A 24,541-nucleotide genomic window follows, 5' to 3' on the forward strand; every position below is an offset into this window, starting at 1 on the left:
AAAGCCAGAATTTATAGTAGCATTAATAGGGATTACGAATATAAGTCTCAGCACTTTGAGACAGTGAGAGCTGCATGTTCAACTGAGAGAGGGAGAGAATATCTCCCTCACTGTTTGCTTTCACAATGCAACCAATTCTCCAAAAGCATTTAGTGGTTTAACAAACAGATTAAGCAAAGGTCGAAGGCTCTTCGCTCACATATTTATTTCTTTATTATATTCATTGGTCTCTTAAGAAAGGAAACTCATAGATGGAATGTGTGGAGGTAGAGATGAATTTGCCCCCTGACAGCCACACATCCTGTCTGAGTATGAAAAAGGCCTATGCATACACCTGTAAACTCCTAATCCCCCAGAAGTGATTTTGAGGACACAAGCAAACTTCCATTGCATGCACAAAAGCAGCCCTTGATACAGGGTGGGAGCAAGGAGCAAAGCACACTTTGTGTTTGCTGGACTCCAGACACTGACCTAAGATATTTCTTGGTGAGGGCAAAGCCTAAGGACTGACAGGTGCTTTGGCAGAGCAAGAGAGAAGAAGGCAAGGCAATAATTTGAAAATTATAGTTTCAGGTGCGTAGCCGATGATGAATACTGCTTTATTGCCATAGATCATTCTCATATAGCGTGTTCTCCTTCATGGAGAGCACGTGTTGTGGTGGGGTCTGCTGTTACCAGGCAGGGTCTCCAAAGATGGCCTGGGGCAGTGATTGGTTCACTGGGTTGCTGGGGTAAAAGTTATGTTGCAACTTTGGTGGGAGGGGTAAAATGTTTAAATACTCTGCACGCAGCCTGGAGCTTTCTCTTTGCTGCGTGCAACGGATCACCTGGAGCACTTGGACCGTCTGGAGGACAGTGGAGCGATCTTCTCATTGTCTAATTGTTGGTTACATTTCTTTATTTCCCCCTTCTTTTTAATCTTCCCATGTCCCTTAATTAATTTAATTCCCCCTTTTCCTGTTTGATTTCCCACCCCACCCCTTACCCTGCCCTTTGGGAAGATTCTCCCTGTATCTGTGAGCGCTGCCTGTGCATAATCCTCCTGGGCTTGCCTTTCCCAATAGGGAGAGAGCCCCCATTAGGGGCTTTCTTTTGCAAAAAGGTTTTCCCCATTTTCGCCTGTTTAATTGTGGGGCTAGTCAGGGCTGTTCCCAGCTTACCTGGAATCACCTTCATTTATAGTATCCCCATAGGTTGGCTTTATTTTGGGTGCATGCAGTGCTGTTGGCCAAATTTTAATCTAGCCTTGGGCGGGAGCACTATTTTGAGTTCCTTTAATATTGCAATGAGACAAAAAAGGCAGAGAGCAGAAGCAGGCAGGCCTGCACGGACTGCACAAATCATTCAAGCCTAAGCCTGCTACAGTTAGCAGTACAGTAAATTGTTAAGTTTCTGTGATATGTGACTCATTCTCTCTCTCAGAATGTATCTGTTTGTTTGCAGGCTCACTTGTTGCTAATGTATATCTTAGGCAGACAGAGTGGAGCCAGAGGCTCTCTGTGCCTCCAATGAGCACTCTTTGTATGCTCTTCAACTATGCTGTTTCTGAACAAGTTTATTTTCTTCAAGTTTGTTTTTCCCTGATAGTGGCGACTGCCGTTTTAGAGTCGAGCCATTGTGGCTCAGTGGCTAGAGTACAGGACTAGGACCTGGGAGACAGGGTTCATATCCTCCACTTAGCCATTGTTACAACAAAGCAAAACAAGCTGCTCCTTTTGGACTAATTTGTTGCTGGGTAGTTTGGCCCATTTGTGATATTGCTCCCCAAAAGAACTTTGGCTTTCTTGAGGAGGTGCTTCCCTCTAAAGGGCAAGCAGGGGTACCTGGACAGGCGGTGGGCTGCCTCGAGTTTGTTATCTCATTGGAAACATTTATGTCTGGCCTAGCAGGTGATCCTAGGGCTTGGCCCGCTTGGCCCTAGAATTTGATGGCCTCTGGCAGTGTTTCTGGCCTGAATAGCGTCCCCATGTGGTGCACAAGGCATTGGTTTCACCTGTTCCTCACATTGTTAGGTTTTTTCTTTTTGCAGACTATGACAGGGCCTTTGCAGATGCCTCCAGAGCTTGCCTCTCCTGCAGAGGATGACTTGTTGATGCCCCAGGTGCCTTCTTCCAGAAGGAAGCGTCTTCAGAGGCAGGAAAAAGCGGAGCGGGGATGATGCTTACACCTCCTTGCAGATAAATCATCACTGGGCTCTGATGATGATTCAGACATCACCTTGGACCTCTCCAGGGGGTCAGGGTGAGGCTGTTCCAGGTCTTTAGGGATCATCCTGGATAGCTCAGCTGGTCAGCGTATGGTGCCGGTAATGCCTAGGTTGCAGGATTGGTCCCTGTATGGGACAGCTGCATGCTCCCTCATCACTCTACCCGGACACTGACGTCCAGCGCCGAGGGCCTTTCTGGTGGTTCCCTCACTGTGAGAAGCCAAGTTACAGGGAACCAGGTGGAGGGCCTTCTCGGAAGTGGCACCTGCCTTGTGGTACACCCTCCCACCAGATGTCTACTACCAGACTTTTAGAAGACATCTAAGGCAGCCCTGTTTAGGGAAGCTTTTACTGTTTGATGCATTACTGTATTTTAATATTTTGTTGGAAGCTGCCCAGAGTGGCTGGGGAAGCCCAGCCAGATGGGCGGGGTACAAATAGATTATTATTATTAGTAGTAGTAGTAGTATATTGTGGGAGAGTGGACTAGATGATCCTCGGAGTCCCTTCCAACCCCACTATTCTGTAAGTGGTAATTCACTATGATGGGAATGTTAGACGCAGGGCTGCCATCATCCCCTTAGCTCACTAGGATCGCAGGGACAAAACATGTGGACCACTTGTGCAGCTCCACATTTCAAATGGAAATTCCCTGAGCAATAGAACCGGAAGCTGGCCCGGTGGCAGCTTTGTTGGGACTTCTTTAGGGTTTCTGGCCAGTGTTGGTCCTGTAAATTTACACATCATAGTGGCAACACAAGGCAGGGCATCTTGCCCAAGTGAGGGCTGGCAAGCAATAACTCAATACCTCTCGCCCATATTTCCATAAAAATATCTCCCTTGAAAGTCTGGCTAAAAGGTTATCTAGATGGGTCAGTAGCTTTGTGCTTGTGGGAAGGGTTTTCCCAAGGTTTGGGATTCCTCTGGCTTTTCAGCCAGTGGCTCAGAATACAGCAACTCAAAAGCCAGTTAGAGAGCTACCTGTGGTAGCCAGAAAGAAGGTTAGGAAGCAGCTTGCATTGGGACGTATGGTAGGATCCCCTTGATTCTCCTTCTAGTCCCGATTTTCATTATCCCCTTTGGGGATCGTCCCTAAGAAAGCCCCATATAATTCCACCTGATCCATATTTCATAGAATCATAGAATCATAGAGTTGGAAGACACCACAAGGGCCATCGAGTCCAACCCCCTGTCAAGCAGGAAACACCATCAGAGCACTCCTGACATATGGTTGTCAAGCCTCTGCTTAAAGACCTCCAAAGAAGGAGACTCCACCACACTCCTTGGCAGCAAATTCCACTGTCGAACAGCTCTTACTGTCAGGAAGTTCTTCCGAATGGTTAGGTGGAATCTTCTTTCTTGTAGTTTGGATCCATTGCTCCGTGTCCGCTTCTCTGGAGCAGCAGAAAACAACCTTTCTCCCTCCTCTATGTGACATCCTTTTATATATTTGAACATGGCTATCATATCACCCCTTAACCTCCTCTTCTCCAGGCTAAACATGCCCAGCTCCCTTAGCCGTTCCTCATAAGGCATCGTTTCCAGGCCTTTGACCATTTTGGTTGCCCTCCTCTGGACACGTTACAGTTTGTCAGTGTCCTTCTTGAACTGTGGTGCCCAGAACTGGACACAGTACTCCAGGTGAGGTCTGACCAGAGCAGAATACAGTGGCACTATTACTTCCCTTGATCTAGATGCTATACTCCTATTGATGCAGCCCAGAATTGCATTGGCTTTTTAAGCTGCCGCGTCACACTGTTGGCTCATGTCAAGTTTGTGGTCAACCAAGACTCCTAGATCCTTTTCACATGTACTGCTCTCAAGCCAGGTATCACCCATCTTGTATTTGTGCCTCTCATTTTTTTTGCCCAAGTGCAATACTTTACATTTCTCCCTGTTAAAATTCATCTTGTTTGTTTTGGCCCAGTTCTCTAATCTGTCAAGGTCATTTTGAAGTGTGATGCTGTCCTCTGGGGTGTTAGCCACCCCTCCCAGTTTGGTGTCATCTGCAAATTTGATCAGGATGCCCTTGAGTCCATCATCCAAGTTGTTGATAAAGATGTTGAATAAGACCGGGCCCAAGACAGAACCCTGTGGCACCCCACTAGTCACTCTTCTCCAGGATGAAGAGGAACCATTGATGAGCACCCTTTGGGTTCGGTCAGTCAGCCAGTTACAAATCCACTGAGTGGTATCATAGTCAAGACCGCATTTTACCAGCTTCTTTACAAGAATATCATGGGGCACCTTGTCAAATGCCTTGCTGAAATCAAGGTAGGCTACATCCACTGCGTTCCCTTCATCTACCAGGCTTGTAATTCTGTCAAAAAACGAGATCAGGTTAGTCTGACATGACTTATTTTTCAGAAATCCATGCTGACTATTGGTGATCACAGCATTCCTTTCTAGGTGCTCACAGACTGTTTGCTTAATGATCTGCTCCAGAATCTTCCCTGGTATTTATGTCAGACTGACTGGGCTGTAATTATTTGGGTCCTCTCTTTCCCCCTTTTTGAAAATAGGGACAACATTTGCCCTCCTCCAGTCTGCCGGGACTTCGCCTGTTCTCCAGGAATTTTCAAAGATGACTGCCAGTGGTTCTGAGATCACATCTGCCAGTTTTTTTAATACTCTTGGATGCAGTTCATCTGGCCCTGGAGACTTGAATACATCTAGACTAGCCAAGTATTCTTGTACTATCTCCTTAGTTATTCTGGGCTGTGTTTCCTCTGCTGAATCATTTGCTCCAAATTCTTCAGCTCGGGCATTGTTTTCTTTATCGGAGAAGACTGAGGCAAAGAAGGCATTGAGGAGTTCAGCCCTTTCTGTGTCCCCTGTTTGCATTTCACCATCTTCTCCTCTGAGTGACCCCACTGTTTCTTTGTTCTTCCTTTTGCTACGAACATACCCATAAAAGCCTTTTTTGTTGCTTTTAACCTCTCTAGCAAGCCTGAGTTCATTCTGTGCTTTAGCTTTTCTGACTTTGTGTCTACACGTGCTGGCTATTTGTTTGAATTCCTCTTTGGTGGTTTCCCCCCTTTTCCATTTTTTGTACACATCCTTTTTTAATCTTAACTCAGTTAAAAGTTCTTTAGATAGCCACCCTGGCTTCTTTAGGCAACTTCCATGTTTCCGTCTCATTGGTATTGCCTGAAGTTGTGCTTTTACTATCTCCCTCTTAACAAACTCCCAGCCATCATGAACTCCCTTTCCTTTTAGTATTACTGTCCATGGGATCTCACCCAGCATCCCAAAGGCACCTCAGTGAATGATGCTATCCCTCCGGAATTGTTCCGTGAAATATGCATCTTTGGATCAGGCAGTTGAGCTTACCAACAAATTGGAGGAGGTGCCTTGTTGGCATTATGCGATATTGAATCGGCTGTTAGGCTGCTGCCGGTTCGCTCTCAAGATTTTAAGTAGTTAGGCTTTAATTGGATGGTCCTTATATTGATAAGGCGACGCCAGTGGGTTGCTCAATAGGCTGTGCAGCACTTGAGTCCTTTAGCACCTTTCTGGATTGAACATTGCGAGTCAAGACTCGTTTAACTGGGGGTATCGTTATGTGGATTATTTTACTGGCTGGTTCATGTGACACCAGCCTCTGCTTAGCTTACTAGATGTCCCTTTATTCCCTGAGGAGCTGGGTGTTCTGTTGGCAGTGGAGGACAGTGGGTCCTACTGCCCCTTTTAACGTATTTGGGGGCTAGCTGCATACCGTTGCTCAAACATCTGCTTGCCTGTGGAAAGCTGTTTCCCTTGAAGGATGTTATTCTTGTAATACTTCCTCTGAAGCAAGTGCTGCTTTGTCAGATCCTAACATTCCTAGGTCAGCTCCAGGCTGCCCCTTCCATTCCTGCTTGGCCAGGTGGTCTCATGGCCCGGGGTCCCTTCATCATCATGTACAGTGGCCTTGAGCCTGGCAGGGCAAGGCAATCACATGTAACCTAACTTTTCTCAAGTTTTTCCCATTGTAGTGTCAGCGCACATCTGGACTGAGGAGTTTAGGGGCCGTCGGGTCTGTCTTGGTCTGATAACCAGGCAGTGTGAGAGTCCTGGCAAAACGGTCCTCAAGCTCTGGCAGAGTCTTGGCACTGCTTAAGGTTTAATATTGCGTTTCTGCTCGCTTTATTTCGGGATCATGTAATGTTTTTGCTGTCGCTCTATCCGGTTTTTTCAGTTGGAGAGCTTCAGATCCTGGGCTCTGGACACCCAGCTATAGCCGGATTTTCTGGAGCTCCTGTGGCACTTGGCAACAATTAATAATTATGAGGAGTAGTAGCTTACGTTTCCCCATCCGCTTTCAGGTCTTATGAGAAGGCCTGGACTGATTTCTTAAAATTTAGCTGGCAGTCCTCGGCCATTCAGAGGAAACTGCCCCCATCCTCTGAGCAGGACCTGCAGTAATTCGCCCACCTGCTGCAGATCGGATGCAGTGTTAAAACTATCAGAATTCAGTCCGCTGCAATGTCTGCTAGAGTATGTGAGGAGAATCAGAACTGACAGGGTTAAACAGTTCTGAGTGACGTCTCACATTCTGAGGCGTGGCTATGTTCACAGAGGGCAGTGTTTCTCTGTGTGTCTTCTTCCTTTCGCTTTTGCGGAGAAGCGGCGAGAATGCCAGCCAATTCGCCGGGCTGAATGTACGATGTTATTCTACTGATTAAAGGCTATTGGAGATAAGAGAAAAGCCTGCTTTGCAGTCTGAGTTATTCCCACACAAGCAACAGTGTTTCACCACTGTGTAAACTCTGCTAAGAGGGCCAAAGAGGCTGGAGGAGGTTTTTACCGGCATGGGCAGCAATGGCGCAGCTAAGAAGACTGCCAGACGCCATCTTGGCCCCCATAGGTTATGGAAGTCAGCCAAGCTTTGAAGCTGTTGCTGTGATATGTCTGTGTGTGGGAGAAGCCAGCTGAGGAGACACTGGAGCCAGTTGGAGCTGTGCCTAACGTTTGAGGCAGTGAGGAGCTCGCTGGGAGGAGCTGGTCTGCAGAACTGGGTGCCGGAGAATCTGCTGTTACGTGAGTATGCTGAGCCCCGGGGGAGAAGATGGCAGACGTCCAGGATTCATTCTCTGTCCCTTTTCAAAAATTAGATGGAAAGAATTGGGAGGAGTGGAGCAGGAAGCTGAAGGCATGGCTGGTAGCCAAGGGTCTGTGGGAGGCGGTCCAAGGGCCTCCACAGCAAGCGGCATCTGGTGCTTCAGCAGCAGATATTGCAGCTGCCCATGCTTCGCAGAGAAGAAATCACAAAGTCCTGGGAGCTATCGTGCTCAGTTTGGAGGGTTCGCAGCTACCTTTGGTAGAGGGGCTGGAGACTGCTCATGAGGCCTACCAGGCACTAGAGAGAGTGCATCACAGTTCCACAGCTGGGGCAAAGATCCATACTACCAGACGCTTGTTTGAGATGAGGCTGCGTCCTGGGGATAGCATCAGACAGCATGTGACTGAGATGCTTTCTGTTTTCAACCAGCTGAGTCTGTTGCAAGTCAACTTTTCTGAGGAACTGAAAGTTTATATTTTGCTCAGCTCTTTGGACAAAAGTTATGACAATTTGTGTCTAACTTTGGAATCGATGGATCCTACAGCTCTTACGCTCCAGTATGTGACTGGACGCTTGAGTGACGAACAGGAACGCCGTCTAAGAGAGGGCCGAGCTGGCACAGGGAGCCCATCCGGTTGCAGAGGGGGGGCCAGGCCAGCGGAAGGCACAGTTCAGGCTTTTTCCACTCGTCGCTGTTTTATCTGCAATTCTCCTGACCATGTGCGTCGTTTCTGCCCCTGGAGAGCCAGAGAGGCTGGGCAGGATGTCTCCAAGGTCGCTTCCCATGGCAGCCAGCCAGGTTTCCATGGCAGCCAGTCCAGGAAAGGAGGCCAGCGAGGGAAAGCGCAGGGAGGACGTGACACAGGATGTGTGGAGGACAATCCTTATCACCTAGCTGCTGCTATGGCAACGATAAAGGACCACTCCAGTGAGGAGAGAGTGCTGCGCTGGGTCATAGACTCTGGAGCGAGTCATCACCTGATGCCAGCGCCACTTAGTGGAGAGATGTGGAACTGCAGGGCTGTTTCAACTGGGAAAACAGTTATTTTTGCTGATGGGTCACAAAGACATTTGACCACTGTTGGAAATGTGTTTGTTTCTTTCTTGCAGGCGGAGCTGGAGGTCTACGTTGTGCCTGAGATGAAACATTGTCTGTTATCTGTATCTTGTCTCTTACAGGAGGGGTACAAGGTTTGCTTTGAAAATGATGTATGTTCTATTTCCAGGGGTGGGAGGCAACTCGTCAGTGTTGCATGTCAGAACAATCTCTTTATTTTGGACACACCTCTGGAGGGTGAGAGGGACGCCGAGGGAGCACAGGCCAAGTGTGCAAACGTTCCCACTCAGGATTCATGTGCTCATTTGTGGCACAAGAGAATGTCACATGGCTCTTGGGAAGATATCCAAAAGTTGTCCCAGTACACTGTAGGGTGCAGGATAAAAGCATGTGACCGATCCCTAGATTGCAGGGCCTGCAGAAGGGCAAAGGTAAAAGGGTGCAGTTATCCCAGGTTGGAGAGGGTAACCACAAAGCCTTTTGAGCTTGTGCACTCAGACCTTTTTGGGCCCATGCCAGAGAGTCTGGGCGGGGCCAGATTTGCGCTGACACTGACAGATGATTTTACCCAAACCGGCTGGGTCTTCTTGCTGAGAAGGAAAAGCGAGGCAGCGCAACTGATCAAAGATTGGGTTGTGGCAGTGGAACTACAGTTTTCCACCAAGGTGCAGGGGTTTCAGAGTGACCGAGGCACAGAGGTCACTGGGTTTGCTCTGCAGAGTTTCTTGCGCCAGAAGGGAATACGTCACTGGTTGACGGGTGCTAATTCTCCTCAGGAGATTGGTGTGGCGGAGCGCAGGAGCAAAATGCTAGCTCAAGCAGCTAACACTTTACTGTTTGACTCTGGTTTGCCTCAAAGTTTTTGGGGGAGGCAATAAAGACGGCCAATTTCACGATGAACAGGTCCTACAATTCAGTGGTAGGTGACACCCCGTATTTCTTACTCCACGGACAGAAGCCGAAGCTGCATTTCTTCCGTGTGTTTGGTTCACAAGCCTGGGTGCCTGTGCCAAAGGCTCAACGAAAGAAGGGTGAACCGAGGTCCCGGAAAATGATCTTTTGTGGGTATGAGCCTGGGACAAAGGGGTGGAAGTTTGCATATCCAGATGGTGATCAGTCCAGGCTTCTAGTTAGCAGAAATGCTGAGTTCTGTGAGCAGAATGGTTGGTCAAGGATCCATGCGAATCCTGATGTTCTCTCAGAATGTCTGTCTGATTCTGAGGAGGAGGGAGAGGCAGAAGCTGAACCTGTTGATGAGGACCAGGTCTCTGACCAGTGTCAAGAACAGGGTTGGGCATCTCCACAGGTTGTTAAAAGAGAGCCCAAGAGTGAGCCTTCGTCTCCCGTTAGCAAAGTTCAGAAGGCCCGAAGACGCAGTAAGTCAGAGGAGGAGTCTTCAGGTACCAGTGAATCACTTGCTGGCCCCAGTGGGTCAGAAGGAGCACCTGAGACAGTGCTCAGATGGTCTGCATGCACCACGAAGGGGGTTCCACCTGAGAGGTTTCAGGTCACCAGCGCGTGGTGTTTTTTTTTTTATATATAAATTTTTATTAAGGTTTTTTAATACAAGTGCATATTTAACAAACCACATTATTTTTGTAACATCTTTTCATTACTACTGTGGACTCCCTCACGCCTCCCGCTTCCACTTATATCGTTATAAAATTGTTTCCAAGCAAATTATCATTTTGTTTACAATCTTAAATCCAATAATTTAGGTTAAACTCAAATATAATTTGATGGTAGACAGTTATTTCTACTCTGCCATCCTTGTTAACATTCAACCAAATTACAATACTTTTGTAAGTAAATCTTAAATTTCTTCCAATCTTCTTCAACCCTCTCCTCTCCCAGGTCTCGAATTCTGCCAGTCATCTCGGCTAGTTGCATATAGTCCATCAACTGCATCTGCCATTCTTCCAGTGTGGGTAGATCTTGAGTTTTCCAATTCTTAGCAATGAGTATTCTTGCTGCCGTTGTTGCATACATAAAAAATGTTCTGTCCTTCTTTAACACATTCTGGCCGACAATGCCCAGAAGGAAGGCCTCTGGTTTCTTGGTAAAGGTATATTTAAACACCTTTTTCAGCTCATTATATATCATTTCCCAGAAGGCCTTCACTCTGTGGCAAGTCCACCAGAGGTGAAAGAATGTTCCTTCATTTTCCTTACATTTCCAACATTTATTATCAGACGAATGGTATATTTTGGCCAGTTTAACTGGGGTCATGTACCATCTATATATCATTTTCATTACATTTTCCTTCAGAGCATTACATGCAGTGAAGTTCAGCCCAGTGGTCCACAATCTTTCCCAATCCTCAAACATGATGTTATGCCCAATATCCTGAGCCCACTTTATCATAGCCGATTTAACCATTTCGTCTTGGGTGTTCCATTTCAACAGCAAGTTATACATTTTTGAAAGTACTTTGGTCTTAGGTTCTAACAATTCTGTTTCCAATTTCGATTTCTCCACCTGGAATCCTAACTTTTTGTCATTCTTAAACACTTCTTTAATCTGAGCGTAGTGTAACCAGTCTCGCACTTTATCTTTCATTTTCTCTAAACTCTGCAATTTCCAATTGTCTCCGTCTCATTCTAATATTTCCCAATATTTTGGCCAATTGGCCTCCATATTGGGTCTTTTTCGGGCCTTTGCCTCCAGGGGTGACAGCCACCTCGGAGTTTTATTTTCCAGTAAGTCTTTGTATTTTGTCCAGACATTAAACACTGCTTTCCTGACAATATGGTTCTTAAAGGCCTTGTTGATCTTAACCTTATCATACCAAAGATATGCATGCCATCCAAATGCGTTATTAAAACCTTCCAAATCCAGTACATCCGTGTCTTCTAGAAGTAGCCAGTCTTTTAGCCAGCAGAAAGCTGCGGCTTCATAATATAGCTTTAAGTCTGGCAGGGCAAAGCCCCCTCTTTCTTTCGCATCCGTTAGTATCTTAAACTTAATTCTGGGCTTTTTACCCTGCCAGACAAATTTAGAAATGTCTTTCTGCCACTTCTGGAAGCACTCCGTTTTGTCTACAATTTGTAATGTTTGAAACTAAAACAACATTTTTGGTAATACATTCATCTTAATAGCAGCTATACGGCCTAGCAATGAAAGTTTTAACTTTGACCAACTATCCAAGTCTCTCTTAATTTCCGACCAACATTTTTCATAATTATCCTTAAATAAACTCAGATTTTTTGCTGTTATGTTTACCCCTAGGTATTTCACTTTCTTAACCACAATTAGTTCTGTCTCTCTCTGAAACCGTTCCGACTCTATGTCTGTCAAGTTTTTTCCCAGCACCTTAGTTTTTTGTTTATTTAATTTAAATCCCGCCACCCGACCAAAGTCTTGAATCAGTTGTAACACTTTTTTCGTGCTAGATTCTGGCTCCTGCAATGTCAATACTAGGTCATCTGCAAAAGCTTTAAGTTTATATTGTTTCGCTCCGACCTGAATCCCTTCCACCAACCGGTCTCCTCTAATCATATTCAGGAGCACCTCCAGGACCGAAATAAATAACAACGGGGAGATCGGGCAACCTTGTCGTGTTCCTTTTTCAATTTTAAACTCTTCTGTAACCACATTGTTAACTATCAATTTAGCCTTTTGTTCGGAATATATTGCATCAATCCCATTCTCGAACCCCCGTCCCACTCCCATTTCTTTTAAATTCCCCTTCATAAATTTCCAAGATATATTATCAAAGGCCTTCTCCGCATCTATGAAAATTAAAACTGCTTTTGTGTTTATGTCTGTTTGTAAAAGTTCCAAAATGTCAATAATGTTCCTTGTGTTCGCAGACATATGCCTACCTGGGAGAAAGCCTGCCTGGTCTTTATGAATTACTTCATTCAGGACCTTCTTAAATCTGCTTGCCAAAACGTCTGCAAATATTTTGTAATCCACATTTAAAAGGGAAATGGGACGGTAGTTCTTAAGTTGTGTCTTTTCAGTTTCCGATTTTGGTATCAATGTGATAAAAGCTTCCTTCCACGATTCCGGCGCCCTCTTCCCCTCCATAATTTCATTGCTGACCTCCATCAATGGTTGTATCAAATAGTCTTTCAATATCTTATAGTACTTGGAGGTCAGCCCATCTGGCCCTGGGGATTTGCCCAGTTTCAAGTTCTGGATAGCCTGTTCAATCTCTTGACGTGTTACTTTACTGTTCAGAATTGATCTATTTTCTTGTGACAGCTTTGCCAGTCCATTTTCCCCCCAAAATTGCTTAATTTCAATTTCGTCTTGTGGCCCTTGAGTGTATAATTTTTAAAAATATCTCTGGAAGCACTTTCTAATTTCTCCGGGGTTCTGAATACTTCTTCCTTCGATCTCTAAACTTGTCACTGTGTTTAATTTTTGTCTCCTCTTCAACTGCCAAGCTAGCAGTTTTCCACATTTGTTAGCCGAATCAAAGGTTTTTTGTCTCATTAGTTTAATCTTCCATTCTATTTCTTGGTTTATCAGTTTGGAATATTGTGCTTGTTGTAGTTTAATTTCTCTCAGAATCGGCTGAGACTTCGGATTAGATCTTAACTTCTTCTCTAACTCTTTAATTTTATCCAGAATTTTATCCTTCCTTTCATTTTGTTTCCTTTTCTTTACAGTATTTTGTTGTATCAGAAACCCCCTCATCACAGCCTTACTTGCGTCCCAGATAGTTCTTCTTTCCACCGTAGTGTTCATGTTAATCTCGAAATAGTCCTTTAAAGCTTTTTGGGCCTTCTTTACAATCTCCTGATCTCTAAACAGGCCATCATTCATCTTCCATCTAAAGGAACCGGTTGGGATAAGTGTCATATCCATTCTCAGTGCGTTATGGTTGGAGCATGTCTTTGGGCAGATTTCCACCTTTCTAATCTTGGGTGCCAGACCTCTAGTTATCCATATTTGGTCGATTCTTGTCCAAGTCAGTTGGGCTTCAGAGAAAAATGTTCCTTCCCTTCCTAGGGGGTTTCTCACTCTCCAAATATCAATCCAGTCCATATTGTCTGTCATTTCGAAAAAAGTCTTTGGTAGTCTTCCATCTTTAGTGACGTTTTGGTTTTGTGACTTATCCATGTTGGTTGATACGACCCCATTCATATCTCCCATCATGATGATGTTGTTGTAGTCCAGATAATCCAGCATTGTCTCATGCAGCTTCTTGTAGAATTCCGATTTCCCTTCATTTGGAGCGTAAATTCCTAATATCAAAATTTTTTCTCCTTGGTGTTGTATCTCTATTGCCAAAATTCTTCCGTGCTCATCTTTGAACAGAAGTTTAGGTAAAAGGCTCTCTTTTGCGTATATTACCACACCTCTCTTTTTTACTGTGTCCGAAAATATGAATTCCTGACCAAGTCTTTTGTTTATTAACACTTTTCTATGGAGCCTAATCACATGTGTTTCTTGTAAGCAAATAATGTCCAATTGTTCCTTTTTTAATATGTGAAAGATTTTTTTCCTTTTTTCTGGAATGTTGCAGCCATTTATGTTACAACTCAGAAGTTGTAGAGACATCCTGAATATATCTGGTTATTCTTGCTGGGGTGGTACCTTGTTCCCCAGTTCTTGAGGATCCGGGGGTGCAGGCTCCCCTGGGGGTTCAGGCCCTGGGGGTAGTCCAAGTCCTTTGTGAAGGTCCTCTCCGTGTGCAGCCAAAAACTTGTCTCTGTCCTCCGGCGTTCTGATTTTGATCTTCCTACCTCTGAAGGTAAAGGATAGTCCCTGTGGAAATTCCCACCTGAAGATAATTGCGTTGCTCCTCAACAGTTTTACTAGGTCCAAATAGTCAGATCTAAGGTCCAACAGTTGTTTAGGAATATCCCTGTAGATTTCAATTCTTTTGCCCAAAATGCCCAGTGACTTTCCGTAGTGTAGGCCTAAAATCTTGTCCCTTTCCTCCTTTGATCTTAGTATTATCAAACAGTCTCTGGGCTTCTCTTTCCTTATGAGTCTTCCAAGCCTGAAAGCAGATACTATTTTAAAGTCTTTTTCCTCTAAGTTCCAGAACTTGGAAAATTCTTTAGTCAAAAACTCAGTTAAGTTGCCTTCTTCCACTTCTGGTATTGATCGTATCCTCAGATTGGCCTCCCTATTCCGCAATTCTGTCATAGACAGATAGATCTGATGTTCCCCTACTTGTTTACTGAGTGGTCTCACCTCTTTTTCAAGCTCTCCCAGTCTTTGGCTAGTCTCCTCCGCCAATTTCCGATTTTCACCTGCAGTCTCCTTTAGATCTCCAATAGCTTGGACATTCTGTGCGACTTGTCCAGTTAATCTGTTCAAACTTTCTGTGTTTTGATCAATTTTAGCTGTTTGCTGGTCAACCTTTCTGTCCAAAGCCTCCAATTTTTCATAAATTTTCTCTAAGATAGAACCACTTGCTCCTGAGGCCATATCTTCCAGTTGTAATTCCTCAGTTTCTTCCTCCCCTGCCCTTGACAGGGAGGCTGCTTCTTCCTCAGGAGGTAAAGTGGAAGGCAAAGCAGGCACAGATGATCTACGCTGTGAAGCTGCAGATAATGTTAAAGTTGTTTGTCTGATTCTTCCCCTTTTTCTTGTGCCACTCATTCCAAAGTTATCTAAAGACCAAGGTCAAGCTGAGTTGTTCCCATGAGAAAGCAACGGCCCAAATAATAACAGTCAAGCAGGAGGCCGGGAAATAGAAAGTAAAACAATGTCACTGCTGTAAGTCCAAAATCCTCTAGGGGGAGCTTACAATGTCTTTCGGGAAGGAGTCAAATCCAATCAAATCCAATCAAATTAATAAGTCTAAATCAATGTCCAGGGACCTCCACACAAATAGATTTTAGCAGAGTTGGTACTTGAAACAGAACAATGTTTCTGACAGTGCTTAGACAACAGATGATTCAAAATAGCAAATTCAATCTCCCTCAGAGTTATTCAAAGTTTAGATTCAAAGTATCCAAATTTGCAGCTTAGCTGTTCAGTTACTCAGGCAGCTCTGGCACCTGGGTTTCTTACTTAATTTGTAATCCAATAGTTCAACAGAAGAAAGGTTTCCTTGCCCCAGTATAAATCCACAAGTCAGTCACTCAAAGTCCTTAATCCACCCAGGAAAAACAGTTCAAATAGGTGCCAGAACGGTTAGTTAAAAAGTTGTTCTTAGTCTCCACTCCTCCAGCTCTTTACTTCTCAAGTTCAGTGTCAGTGGAAGACGGACTTCCTGTTTATCGTCACTCCGCTTTCAGCCAAATTCAATCTTTTGCAGTTTCAAAATTTGTAAGGTCCAAATTACTCACGGGTTGTTGCTTTCCGAATTCGAAAGTTTCAAGAAGAAAGGTCAGCGCTCACCGGCAACAGCAACGCGGCTTCGCTCCGTTGACTGCGAAACGACCCTCAGCGCCGCTACCCCCTCTGCGATCCGGAGCCCCTTACGGGGTCCCTTCAACGTTTTGGGGGCTGCTCCTGGCGCCCGCCGGGTCTCAGGACCACAGGCTTCTGCCGCCTGTGGGTTTTCGGGATGGGTCTCCGCTTCGCCGCAGCGGACGACCCGTTCTCAGCGGAGCTTCCCTCTCCCGGTTAGAAGAGGGCAGCCATTGCCGTTCACGCCGCCTCCGGAAGTGACCAGCCCGTGGGTTGGTTTTGCACAGTGCGAATCTGGGAGTTTTAAGGAGGTTCAACAGTTGCCTGAGACAGAAGCCAGGAAGGGGCAAGAGGCAATGGGAAAGGAGTTGACCTCAAAGAGATCTGTAGATGTGTTCTCACAGTTTCCCTCAGGATGCGAGACGAGAGGGGATGTGAGGAGAATCAGAACTGACAGGGTTAAACAGTTCTGAGTGACGTCTCACATTCTGAGGCGTGGCTATGTTCACAGAGGGGAGTGTTCCTCTGTGTGTCTTTTTCTTTTCGCTTTTGCGGAGAAGCGGCGAGAATGCCAGCCAATTCGCTGGGTTGAATGTACGATGTTATTCTACTGATTAAAGGCTATTGGAGATAAGAGAAAAGCCTGCTTTGCAGTCTGAGTTATTCCCACACAAGAAACAGTGTTTCACCGCTGTGTAAACTCTGCTAAGAGGGCCAAAGAGGCTGGAGGAGGTTTTTACCGGCACGGGCAGCAGTGGCACAGCTAAGAAGACTGCCAGACGCCATCTTGGCCCCCATAGAGTAAAGCTTTAATTTTTCAGAGACCCTTCTAAAAGTGTGTCGTGCGAGGGTATCGGAAGGTTGGAATAGGCTCCAACCTTCACAGGACAGCAGGCAGGAAGCCAGTCAATCTTTGACCTATGCAGTATCCGCAACAAGTTAAGACTTGTCGGCTAGTTCAAGATCAAGACGAGACTTATTTCAGTATTCCATTGTAATTTTGGTGTACTGAGGGTTGGGGAAATTGTGTTGGAGCCAGCACGGGGCTGAGTTTGGAGGCTTATTGCCTCAGGACTTTTCCTTATCTGCTTTGGAGCTTGTCATAAGTGTCTGGAGCTCTTAAGTCAGACCTAGTGAGCAGGGTTGCCACCATCAGGCTTCCAGTCACAGGTGAGGTGGGCCCTTGCCCTGTTATTGGATACTGGAAATATTTGGCTTTTCGTTCCCCTGGGGGCTGGCTCGATCCTAGTGCACAGAAATGGGTTCCGGTTCGACAGGCATCTAATTGCTCACGTCGTGCGCCAGTTATTGCAGCCTGCACCTTGCCTACCGCTGATCACACCTCATTCCTTCTGAATAGGTGCTGCGGCAAAGGCTGTGCACTGGGGCCTGTTAGTAGACAGGATTGTGAATACGGGTCATTGGAAGTCTGACGCTGACAAAGGTTATGTCAGGAAGCATCACCAATGATGCCTGTGCTGATGCCTGTCCGTTATTCCTTTTTTCATAGGAGCAGCTGTGCGCATTTGGATTGTCGGCCACAGCATCATGCACTGAGCTGGCAAGCACCCTGACGAGTCTGGACTGGGGGCGCCATCTCGGCTTTCCTGCCCATGTTTCTAGCTCCAGTCCGCATCTGGATTGTGGGGCACAGCATCGTTTACTGGGCTGGCATCAGAGGTAGGCAGTCTGGAAGGGGACTGGGTCTTGGCCTCCCGCAGCATGTGCAGGTGTTGTGGATGTCCAGGCGCAGAATGCAGTGGAGCGAATTCATCCCGCTAATTAAGCAGAGGGTGCTTTCGGATGGCCCCCCCCATGGCAATTGTGGTTCAGCTGGGGGAGAACGATGTGGCAACTTATGATTGCTTTACTTTGCGCTCCACGATTCAGAGAGACTTGGGGGAATTGGTGACCTTAATACCCACAGTTAAAATATTTTGGTCACAATTGCTGCATAGGCGCAATTGGCACGGCATTTCTCAACCTGAGGCTGCTGAAAGGGCCAGGAAGCGCATTAATTCCGGAGTGTATAAGAAGGTGGTGGATTTGGGTGGATTGTTTATTTCCCGCCCGGATATTACCTTCAAGGCTCTGGCCCTTTACCGCAGTGATGGAGTACATCTCTCTGTACTGGGGAATGATGTTTGGTTGGATGCGGTAACTGGTTGGCGGCGAGTGTAAAGGGCTCGATTGGTGGTTAGGCATTGGTTATAAATTGGTGGAGGAGGGGTTAGGATAGGCTGGGCCTGCCCTTCCATGGTTGCTGCAGAAAGGGAATTCCGTTAAAGGAACCGTGGGGCTTGCCATCTTTTCGTCCAATCCCTGGAATGGGACTAGGGCGGGCAAGCCTTCGGGGAGCACGCGGATGAGAATTGAGGGTCTGTGACTCAGCTCCATTTCTCCCCGACTTGCTTTCCCCCACACTGTCTTTCAGTGGTGCCCGGAAGTCAGTTCTGTCCCCAGGCGGGGGGACAGATAGTCTTAACCAATGCCTAAACAACCACTCACGGTTTTGTATTTAAATAAAGTTGTGGCCAAAATTATGCCAAAAACCTTAAACAAAAATTAAGTGTGTGTTGTGAGTTATTTGGGGGTGGCTTGGGGACAATTAATAAAAATGCCTGCTCTCCTTTGAAATGTTACCAACATGATTTTATAGGAGGCAGTTTCAAGTGATAGGAATCAATCACTCCCTAATGAATACTAATATTGATAACTCTGGCACAGTTCCCTCAGCCAGTTGCACCTTTCAGCCCTTGACTAACAATCTATTATCATTCTTCACCTGTCAGTTGAAATGCTAAAGGCAGGTGCATCTACAGGCTGTTAGATTGGAATGGGATACAGATCGGGAGGGAGGCTGTGAGCTGCAGTTCATGAGCAATGACACACCAACACTGCTTTTGCTTCGTTTGGCATGCAGGAAAACAATCCTCTTGGGTAAAAGGAAAAGGCCAGTGTATTAAGGCTTAATTTTCCTAACTCATCTGGCAGGAAATCCATGATACAATTCAGAACAAAGGTTTCAATGGGGTTTGTGCACGAGACTCTCATGCTGGATTGCATAGTTTTAACATGCATTTTTAACAAAATGTATCAGAAAAGACATTTGTGAATGGTTCTCTTATGATATCAGCTAATAGGTTTTATATCTAAACACGGACAAAATGTTTATGTGAAAACATTAAAGTATAATAGAAATAATGTTTCAATCCACTATTTCAGAAAGATGTGCATTTAACACAAATGAAATGTGTCAGTGGTTAGATATAGGACCCAGTGTTTAGCTACAGAACCTGTGGTAGCAAGAGAATCATTTATTAAGCTCATTTCTTCACTGTCCATTGTTTGCTTGCAAAATGAGCTCACAAGTTTACATGCACCGTGAAGAGATAAAATGTCACCTCTACAGCATCTATCAGAGAGGCTACTACCAAATATTCAAATAAAAAGCAAGGCAGCAATGAACTAAAACACAGCACAAGATAGGAAGAAAATCTTGGTGTGAATCAATAATTGCATCCCAACATAGGTAGAAATTAGATATGTGTATATTATACCAGAGACAATTATTCTTGCTTGCAATGCACAGCCTCCTTTGGGATCAGACTGCAGAGGACATTTCGGGAGGAAGAAAAAAGCAATGGGGAAAGAAGGATGATTCATGTTCCGCATCTCAAATGGAGGACAGAGTGCAAGGAGTGAATAATGAAACAAAGCCGAGATATTCAGCATTCCAGGAAGGTTTCTGTTAGAGAGCTGTTGGAATTATTTAAAAAGGTTAGTCTATGAATAAACATGCTTCATCAAGGTCTCTTACACTTGCAACAAGAGATGCTAATGAATAATAAAGGCGTAATGGGGACTGGCAAAGAAATTAATGTTAATCTTATCCAAAGCAGATACAAATTAATATTGGAGCAACATTTTTGTAATCACTTCTTGAGGCAAAAATTCAATTAATGTGACTGAATCAATATTTCAGATCTTGGTCTCTTGAAAGCATCCCCCTTGCTTGCTCTCTCTTCCTATCTGAATATTGGGAAAGGGTCTGGGGCAACGGCTCCTCACCAGATCCGTACTCAGGAAGACTTCTTAATAGGGTTTGGGGCTTTTAGGAAATGTGGTCCAGTTCTCAAAAGCACAAGGCCTATACATCCCAAGCTTGCTGGAGGCCTGTATCAGTTGGGAAACAGTGGTTTAAGCAGGGGAATTACTTTGCAAAAAACAGACATATGTGAACTTGGTACAATTTTGCGTGTTCAGACCCAGACCCCCCCCCTTAAATAAATTCACATATGACTCAAATTTTGGTTTTGGTTTTTGGCAGAATTTAGGCCACAACTTTATTGATTACAGAAAGTGACTGGTTGCATAGGCTCTGGGTTGACTAGCTCCTTGCCATGCAGGTAGCGCTGACCCAGGGTTCCAGCATAGGTCAGCCAAGGGTGAACACCTGGATAAGCGGAAAGCCGGAAATGGGCTATCTCCACCACCCAAATGTCCCCCTGGACTCAGGCATGGGCACAACCCCCTCTCAGGGGTTGACCAAACCATCGAGTCCCTGGATTCCTTTAACAGAATAGCCATCACATAGGGATGGCAAGAGCATTCTCCCATCCCTATCACCTGAACCAGAGCCTATCTGCAACCTTACAAGTTTTGACGATTTGCTACGCGGCAGGCGAAACCCAAAAGGCAACAGCCAATCAGCCAAGTGGGGGAAATTCCTGCTGTGCCCCTGTCCCAATTACAGATGACACACGACGGCATAGCAAAGTCAAGCGCAAAGCCCTAAAAGCAGGGAGAGGTGGGCGGGTGTTCTGAATGCACGTGCCCAAAGGGTCATATGCATGAGCTTTAAAAGGTCCCTCAAGCTGTTTGGACTGCGTCCCATTGGCCAGATTGTACCCAGCTTCGAGGGACCTACCAATGGGGTGTTGTGGCTGACCAATTGTACCCACCCACAACACTGGGTGTTAGTTTTCCAGGTCTCACCACAATACGTGTCCTCTTTAAGGGAGGACCCTATTTGCCCTCAGCTGCAGATTTCGATACATCTTTCTCTTTTTCTCCAGACTAGCCATCTCATTTTGTACAGATTTGGTTTCACATTCCTTGCACAAAATCCCTTCCTATAACCATTAGCTCTAGTTCCATTTCTTCTGTGCAGGCTTGAGTAATCCCTTTAGCTCTTATTCCAAATGGATAGGAAATAAGTATTGCCTTGCATTGACCCCATAATAATACCATTGCTTGTCTTTGTTTGTCTCCCTCCAGAAGATAAAACTAAATGTGGCTTTAAGTGCATCTTTGCATCTTAACACACATTTTTTTCATCTATCATCTATATCTATCTATCTATCATCTATCTATCTATCTATCTATCTATCTATCTATCTATCTATATCTATCATCTATCTATCATCTATCTTCTATCTATCTATATCTCTATCTATCTATCTATCTATCATATATCTATCATCTATCTATCTATCATCTATCATCTATCATCTATCTATCTATATCTCTATCATCTATCTATCTATCATCTATCTATCTCTATCTATCTATCATCTATCTATCTATCTATCTATCTATCTATCATCTATCTATCTATCTATCTATCATCTATCTATCTATCTATCTATCTATCTATCTAATCTATCATCTATCTATCTATATCATTTGATCCAAAGGTTGTGTTGGATTGCTGCAGGGGAAGAGGGATAGTTTAACCCTTTCATCTCCTACTGTGATTCTGACGAAAAATGCCCATCTTGCTTCTGGTTCTGGTTGCCTTAATGGCGCAGCTCCCTTGACAACGAAGGAATAAACAAAGATGATAGAGGGTAATTATCTTTGTAAACGAGCTTCACTAGCAGATCATCTTGGTACCTGGTTTTTGCTCTTACATGGAATCAGAGAGGCAGGGAGGTACTGAGTGCAAAAGCACTTCACCTGTTGGTAACCCTCCAATGCCGCCATTAAGAAGCAGCAGTACTGCTGTTCATTAAAAGTTTAATTAAGATTAATGTACAGTCACGTGTTGGTAATGACGGGACAAGATCAAGAACTGCCGAATTGAAACAGTTACAAGGTTCTACAGATTTAAATTGGAAAGATGACTTCATTTGACCTAAAAGATTGTATATGTTTGGGGGGTGGAGCCTATGACTTCATTATAAATCCTTTGTTACATAAATGACTCAGCACCCCCTGAGAATGCCAAAAAAACCCTCTTCTTTTTTTTAAAAAAAGAAATTGAAGATGAAAGGAGAAGGGAATATAGATACCGATTACAATGACTGATTACAATTTCCTGTGTGAGGAAAATTAAAAGTATGGAATAATAAAAAGACTTGGAAACTCTACAGAGTTAATTTTTATTTCTCCCCCTGATGGAGGGGAGGGCGGTTTTGAACTTTCAGGGTTGGCCAAGGCTTTGATGGGGCCCCAGATCACTCTTCTACGAATAATTCTAATTAATTGCTTTGGTTGGATGCAGAGGTGGCTTGCCAAGGCTTTGGCAGGACGCCAAGCAACTCCCCATTTGGGATTGAAAGTATGGTGATGGAGTTTTAAAGCTGCAATCAGAGGAGCTGGACAACAAAAGACAACAGATCTCTCTAGAGGGACACTAAGTCAACAATGTCATAAGGCTGGACCAGGAGTGTAATGGACTCATTTGTACCGTTGAACCCCAAGAGTGGATCCGATACTTTCAATCATTGTTTTATGAAGCCAAGCATTCAACCAGAGGTTTCACCTCACTGGCCACCTGTAACCACAGAGGAGGTAGAGAATTTGATCACACAGCTAAAGAACAACAAGGCCCCTGGAATAGATTATATTCCCACAGAACAAAACCCCAACATGGGGTGGTGGGTCCCCCTGCTGGTGACAATATTCTCCCATATTGATTCAACAGGCCTATTTCCCAAAGGGTGGGCTGATGCGATAATCATCCCAATTTATAAAAAGGGCCCCACATCGGACCCGGCGACTTACAGCCCTATTAGTCTTTTACCTATACCTAGCAAATTATATGCAATAATAATAATAATAATAATTTATTATTTATACCCCGCCCATCTGGCAAAACACCTCTATATCAAACTAACTAGTTGGATGGATGCTGAGGCTATCTTGGCAGAGGAGCAAGCTGGATTTAGGCAAGGCAGATCTACCATAGATCACTGTTTTGTCTTAGCACATCTTATTGATAAATACGCCAAGAAAACCCGTGGGGTCTTATATGCAGCTTTCATTGATTTGAAGGCTGCCTTTGATTCAATTTCACAAGTAAGACACTGGGCCTAATTGAATACATCCAGTATAGATAAAAGTTTATTATTTTTGATTAATGGGCTATATAAAGATACTGTACTGTATGTAAGATCTTCCACAAATGGCCAACTCATAGGCCCTGTACCAGCCACTAAGGGGGTTAAGCAAGGCTGCATTCTAGTCCCAGCTTTATTTAAACTATATATCAATGACATGGTTAAAAGCTTAACATCTCTGGAGTTTCATGCTCCCGAATTAGCCACAAAACCAATTTCAGTGCTCTTATATGCTGATGATGTGGTCTCCTATCCCAAAAATGGGGTTAAAAAGGTTGATAGGCGAATTCTCAGCATACTGCAGGAGAGAACAGCTGGTGGTAAACTATCAGAAAACCAAAGTCATGGTTTTCACAAGGAAACATAGATCACATAGCTGGAGCATGGACAATCACCCAATTGAGCAGGTTAAAGCCTTTAAATACCAGGGCATAGTCTTCCAGGCATTGGGGTCATGGGATGTACACCAAAAATGTGTTAAAGAAAAAGTAGCCCAAAGTGCTAAGATGTTGTCCCATTTTTTCATACGAAGGGCGGCAAATACATCCCAGCAGCCCTAGAAATTTTTCAAGCCAAATCTTTGCCTCTGTCCAATCCAAAATTTTAAGGCAGATTTTTTTTGTACCACCCTGTGTCCTGAATGCAGCATTATGACTGGAGGCAAGTCTTCCATCTGTAGAAGCTTGGTCCTGGTGAAGAACTTTTAATTATTGGCTCCATCTAAATTTAAATCCACCCGGTCTACTGCCCTTAGTGACACAGTACCCCAAAAAAAGTGCGTGGTTTAAAATTGTGCACCAAAAACTCCTCTCCTGTGGACTCCACCCACATCAACTTCTCATGATGGGCTTTATTAAAGCAAAAAGGCTAATTGGACAGCGTCTGAAGGACTTAGAGCAACAGAACAATCTGGCCATTATAAAGAAATTCTGTCCTTGGTATGCCTCCCCCCCCCCCTTCTCAGTTTGATTCCCTGGCACCATATCTGTATAAATTATCGCAAAATACAGATGTGCCTTCACACTGGCCAGATGGTTTTTTTTTTTTTTTTGAGAAAAGCAATTTTAAATATTTATTAAGGTTTTTACAGAAAAGAAAAGAAAACATCCAATAACAATAAACAGTATTACTTTGTTTAACAAAATTTCATATCCTCTTTGAGCTTCCTCACGCCTCCCACTCCCATTTGCATCATTAATGAATTTTGTCCAGCAAATTATCATCTTATTTCCAAATTTTATAACCGCTTATTTAATTACAATAAAATAGTTCTCCTACAAATTTGTTTTTCTTAATCTCTCTTGTCATCAATTCCTGATCTATTTTAGTGATGGCCAATTATTTATAACTAAGCATCTTTCTTAACATTCCAACAAATCATAATATTTTTGTAAGTAAGTCTTAAATTTCTTCCAATCTTCTTCCATCCTTTCTTCTCCCAAGTCTCGGATTCTGCCAGTCATCTCCGCCAGTTGCATATAGTCCATCAGTTGCATCTGCCATTCTTCCAGTGTGGGTAGATCTTGAGTTTTCCAATTCTTAGCGATTAGTATCCTTGCTGCTGT

General features: G+C 44.5%; 1 long non-coding RNA gene across 1 annotated transcript in view; it reads left to right on the forward strand.

Moving 5' to 3' along the window:
- The first annotated feature begins 890 nt into the window (after nucleotides 1-890).
- LOC309367756 overlaps nucleotides 891-24,541 on the forward strand; it is a 409,169-nt gene continuing 385,518 nt past the window's right edge. Inside the window, exon 1 of the long non-coding RNA XR_014167325.1 lies at nucleotides 891-1,376. This is a non-coding gene — a long non-coding RNA (uncharacterized lncRNA). The remainder of the gene's footprint in view (nucleotides 1,377-24,541) is intronic.

The sequence above is a fragment of the Podarcis melisellensis genome, assembly GCF_964234715.1.
Source record: "Podarcis melisellensis genome assembly, chromosome: 4".
NCBI lineage: Eukaryota > Metazoa > Chordata > Lepidosauria > Squamata > Lacertidae > Podarcis > Podarcis melisellensis.